A 5,659-nucleotide genomic window follows, 5' to 3' on the forward strand; every position below is an offset into this window, starting at 1 on the left:
GGTGGATGGGGAAACTGAGGCTCAGAGGAGAAAAGGGACTTGCCCAAGGTCAGCCGCTGGAAGGGACAGGCTTGGGAGGTGGGGCTCCCAGCACCAGGGTCCCCAGGAAATGGAATTCTGAGAGGACAGCTGTGGGCCTAGCCTGCCAGGGCCAGGAGGGGGGCCACTGTGACCCTTAGTGGCCCAACAGTCAAATGATAGCAGCAGCTGCTTAGTAAGCTCGAGTCTCAAACCTTTATTCCCTTTTTCATCCACGAATTCATTTAGGGCCTGGATTGGAAGACCAGCTCCAGTAAACTTAGTGCTCTGTGACTTTGGGCAAGTCAGTTAACCTCTCTAGGACTCAGTCTCCTCATGGATAAGAGGGGTGTGATGATAACAGCGCCTGCCTCCCAGGGCTGGAGTGAAGAGAGAATGAGTCACTGTGCGGACAGTGCGTAGAAAGCGCCCAGCACTGTCGGGGGCCTGAGGAACGTGAGCTGACGTTGTTACTAGGATTCCTGGTGACTGCATGTGTGGCAGAGCCACTTCCACTCCCCTGGGTAAGGAGCCCACAGGGAAACGTGGGAGACGGTCACAAAAGTGGGGCTGTTACGGTGCAGAGAGGTGAGGGCAGGCCTGTGGTTTCTCTGTAACTGGGAGCTGGCCTAGCCCTGGGTGGGCTGCGAGGGCGCCAGTCGGGGGGCAGAGGCCCGTGTCTGGCTCCGGCTCTGCTGCCCAGCTGCTCCGTGACCTTGGGCAGGTTCTTGCTCTGCCTGGTGGAGGCCTGGACTGTCTCTCCAGAGACCTGGGCCGCCAGACGTCCGGGAGGCTGGCCACGGCTCCCTGCGCTATTTTTGCCAGGACTGGGGGCGGTCACACCGCTCCTCCTGGAATCAGAACCTTGGCAAGTGCGAGGGAGGCCCAAGGTCAGGCGCCCGACCCCTCCTGTGTCTGGCGCTGGGCTGGCTCCCTCCCCGGCCGCCAGGGCCCAGTCTTGTCCCTTCTGTAGAACCTGAGGTTGTGGCAGAGCTGGACTCCACTCTCAAGACCCCGATGATTGCAGCCCGTCCTCATCCCCGCTCTGGGCTTATCAGAGTTTTTAGTTTTCTTTTAAGCTGTTTCGAAAATGACAGGGAAGCTACGGGATTGGAGATGGGGAGAGAGGGAGGAATGTAGAGTGGCTGCTGAGTGACAGAGAAAGACGTGCAGTCAAACGCAGGGGACAGAGAAAGACAACTAGACAAGGATTTAAATAGAGGGGAGAAAGACCCAGGGAAAGAAAGAGTGAGAGGAGAGAGAGCAAGATGGAGGGGGCGAGAGAGAGACAGACGGAGGGCGCAGAAAGCCTCTGGCCAGGAGGGGCCTGGTGTGGGGATCTGACCGGGGTTTATCTTCTCCAGGCCTCCGTTTTCTCATCTGTAAAACCAAACCTGAGCTAAGTGACCCCCAAGGGCCCCTGGACTCTGATATGCAGATCCTGCGGTGGGAGGCATCTTGAGAAGGGGTTGGGGCGATGGGTCCCACAGCCTCATAATTCTCCAGAGGTGGTTAATGCTTTAATATTCCATCCCCCACTGTCGGTTCAATATAACTAGTCTCCTCTGGCACCCAGGAAGCTGGAGCTCAGAGAGGTGGAGACGTTTTGCCGAGGCCACACAGCCGACTGTGATGAGATAGGACCTAGGGCACTGAGTCCGGCGGGCTGGCCCTTTCCCCCCACCGTCTGCCCTCTTGTGTCTGCGGGCCCAGATCGGAGTCTCCCCGTGGCTGTCCCAGGGTCTCTGCTGCTTCCTCCCTTCCTGGCCCTCGGTGCTCGCAGACAGGGGCAGAGGCGACCAGCCTCGCCCGGGCTCTTCCCATGCGCGGCCCCTCTCCCAGCAGAGGGCAGGGCAGAATGGGCCCTCCCCAACCCCCCACCCCCCCCGACTCCCCTCTCCTCCCTTCCTCAGCGAGAAACTGCAGCCTGGGACCCTTCACCAGGGAGAGAAAGAAACTCAGGGAGCAGGCCCGCTTCCTGCTGCCACCCCCCGTGGGGCTGCTGCCCGAGCGCACGGGCGTGACCAATGGTGAAGGGCGAGCGGGAACCCCGGGTGCTCTTCCAGGGGATTGGTGGACGTGAATTCATTCGACCTCATGAAGGCCTTGGGGTAAGGAAGAAGAAAATTGTTATTTTCATTTCACAGATGAGGAAACTGAGGCACAAAGTCGTGGAATAACTTGCCCCCAAATCACACCCTGGGAAGAGGCAGGGCTGGCTCCAGAGCTGAGCTGACGAGGACTCAGGTTGGGTGACACTGTCTCTTGCTTTTACATTACACAAGCCTGTCCAAGTGCGACAGCTCGCCCTCGCCGAGTGTCACCACGCCCCAGCGCTGGGCCACCGGCTTAGTGTGGATCACCCTGTTTCAGCCGCACGGCCAACACTGTTGGTTCCATCTTCCAAACCTCAAGAGTCTCCTGTTGGTTTGGGGGTTCACCCCCCGACTCAGTGGTGCTCAGGAAAGATGGCTCCAGCCTTGGATCCAGGGGTGATTGGAATTGCTCTCAGCCCATCTAGTGATCTTGCCCAGGATTGACTTAGGCCTGGGCACGGGACCCGGTCCTGGAAGATGGGAGCTGAGAGGGCATGTGTCAGAGTGGAGGCAGAGGGCTCCTAGGAAGTCCCTCCTTGCTTTCCAAAGGGAACATAAAGCAGAGACTTGCCTTTTCCTGCCTTTGAATGTTGGGTGAGGATGTGATGCCTGGAGCTGTGGCAGCCATCTTGTGACCTTGAGGGGAAAGTGAATTGTAGAGAAGCGGACCTAGAGCCTGACACCTTTGAGCTGTAAATCCCCAACTCCAGGGCCTCCCCACCTCCAGGTTTTTTACATGACATTAAATCTCCTTATTGTTTAAGCCAATTTTAGTTGGGTTGTCTGTTATTTGAGGCTGAAAGAGTCCTAATTGATATGATCCTCACAATCCGGTGACGTGGGTGCTGTTAGTGTGTCCAATTTACTGAAGAGTAAACTGAGGCACATGAATAGTAAGTAACTCTCCAGTTAGGTTTGGGGAGGGCTGTGATTTGAACCAGATAATTCTGACTCGGCTTAATACAGACTCTGGACCACTTGCATTCCTCTTCAAATCACTGCCCGATGAGTATCTTTCAATGGCTCCCCATTGCTCACAGGATAAAAGTTCAAATAGCATGGCCTGACATCTCCTCTGCTTGTCCCTCCTGCTTCTAGGTTCACCCTGTGGTGCTCATGCCCAACCATTTGGTGTTCCTGGAATATCCTGGGCTCTCCCACGTCCCCGTCACTTTTGTGCTCTGGTCCGTCTTCCCTCCCAAAAGAGAGACTTTCTGGTCAGCTCGGACTCTCTCCTGGAGTCCCACTTTGGGGAGCATGTCCTCTCCCCCTGCCGGCCCAGCCTGGAACAGGCCCTGCGCTTTCTGGCATGGCCTCCCTCAGGGCACTGACCACATGGTGCTCTATCCTCGATGCTGTGTCTGCAGGGACCCCAGCAACAAGGACTGTTGGCAAGCTGTGGGCCAATGGGTGGAATCCAGGGCTGGTCACGGAGAGCAGCTGATTCCGCTACTCATGCAAAGGGAGGGGCCAGCTGCGGGAACCGGGAAAGGGAAACCCCCTGGAGAGGCCCCTGCAGGAGATGTGGGTTCTTCTGGAGGGATGGAGCCAGCCTGCGGCTACCCAGCAGGGCAGGGTCAGGGGAGTAGACGGTCCAGCTTCACTCTCCCCAAACTCCAACCTCCAGCACTTCCCCACTGCAAGCCGAGGGCGGGGAGCCCGGGATGCTGTCCGTTGGGTTGGCCTTCAGGCAGAGAGCAGGGGGCTGGGAGGAGAGTGGGTCTGGAGAGGCAGAGAGAGACCCTGAGCTCTCGTGTCTGTCTCCCTGCCATGCCGTGAGGCCCAGCGCCGATGGAGAGCAAGCGTAGAGGCTTCACAGTGTGTCTGCACGTCCTCGGGCTGTCCCCCCGTCAAGAGATGGAAGCCAGGTCCCCTCGCTGGAACACGGCTGGCTCGGTGACGGGCTCCTCAAGAGCAGAATGTGGGGGGGGTCACTGTGTGATCCCCAGGGCGAGGTCACGAAAGCGAGGCAGCATCCGCCCGGCCGTGTCTCTTGGGTCCCTTGCGCTTGCAACCAAGTGTCCACATCAGGAGGAAGCCGAGTGACCACGTGGCTGTATCCAGCAGACAGCCGGCCGCGGTGTGGGCGAGCCTGGAGACGAGGACGGCAGCCCAGACCCCGAGCGACCTGAGCCTGCGCCCCCTCACTGCGCTGGTTGACCCCGAGAACCGGGAGAGGCCATAATAAAATATTGAACTGTTGTGTTTGAAACGATTACATTCTGGAGTGATTTCTTATGCAGCAGTGAAAATCCGAACAGCACGTGTGTCACAGATGTTTGGTGAAGGAACTCTCTTGGGTACCTGATTAGGTGGAATTTCTTTTTAAGAGAAGCTGCCATGTAAAGCATCCCAGAGTTTCCATCGAGTGGCAGCGACCTCAGGTCCCCTGGAGCGGTTCCCTCTGCTCTGGAGAGGCCCTCAGTGACCCCTTGGAGACACTCTCACACAAGGTGAGAGGTGAGATACGAGTGACCCCGATCTGGCCAACCCAGCAGCCTCTGGACCGTCACCCGGCTCAGGATCCCCGCCAGCCTGTGGACACTTAGCGGGGAATTTGGTCACTGGCTTCAGATGGCGGATTAGCGAGTCTCGCCTGGAGAACATCACCGAATGTCATCGCTCTGCCTCGGGGTGCCTGCATGATGGAGAGCGGGACTCCAGGACGGAGGAAGCATCAGCCTGCCCAGGAGGGGCATCAAGAGAATATTTGTCCCCAGGCTGATGGGGCATGCCACGCTGGTTACGTCCCACGTCCCACGAGGCAGGGGGCCACAGCAGCGAAGAGTGTAGACCTCGGGTATGAATCCCAACCCTTCTCAGTTGGGTGATCTTAGGCCAGTTGCTTACACTCTCTCTGTCTTAGTTTCCCCATGTGTCCAGTAGACATGATGTTTGCATTAGTCAGAGTCCTCCAGAGAAACAGCACCAATAGGACGCATAGAGAGAGACTAGTTGAAGGACTCGGCACATGAGATTATGGAGTCTGGGAAGTCTGAGATCTGCAGGGCAGGCTGGGAGGTCAGAGGACCACACCCCAACCCCTTCCCCCCGCCTGCATCTGTCCATCCATCTAGTGCTTAACGTCTCTTCTCGACACGCAGGCATCTTAGCCTGGCACAGCAGACACCGAGCCCCCAGAATGATCTAGAACCACCGCTCAATTCTCCTTCACACTACGGGCTCCATCCACTGAGCTGTGTCCAATGGGACCTGCTCCATCCCGACTCTCTGCCACCACACGCCCTTCCCTCCCGCCCGCTCCCCACCGCAGGGGCGATAAATTCCCGCCCGTCCTCCGAGACCCAGCCTTCCTCTCGGCCACACTGATCGGGCCTCCCCCCTCTGCTGACCACGACACCCTGTGGAACTTTCTCTCTGCCTCTCCCCCTGGATTGTGAGTCACCTGAAGCTGGAGATTTTCTTATTCATCATTTTGTTTCCTCTTGTCTAGCCGTGCCTGGCACAGAGGCGTTTGGTTGCTGAATGAGTGGAACGGTCCCAGCAAGTCGTCATTCAGCCCGTTCTTGTTTGTGTCTGATGAT

General features: G+C 57.7%; 1 long non-coding RNA gene across 1 annotated transcript; it reads left to right on the top strand.

The window, feature by feature from the left end:
- The first annotated feature begins 222 nt into the window (after positions 1–222).
- Positions 223–4,326, top strand: LOC139080170 (uncharacterized). Its single transcript, XR_011534448.1, has 2 exons — positions 223–542; positions 3,213–4,326. It is a non-coding gene; the product is annotated as an uncharacterized lncRNA (long non-coding RNA).
- The last annotated feature ends 1,333 nt before the right edge of the window (positions 4,327–5,659 follow it).

This window comes from Equus przewalskii, chromosome 29 (assembly GCF_037783145.1).
Source record: "Equus przewalskii isolate Varuska chromosome 29, EquPr2, whole genome shotgun sequence".
NCBI lineage: Eukaryota > Metazoa > Chordata > Mammalia > Perissodactyla > Equidae > Equus > Equus przewalskii.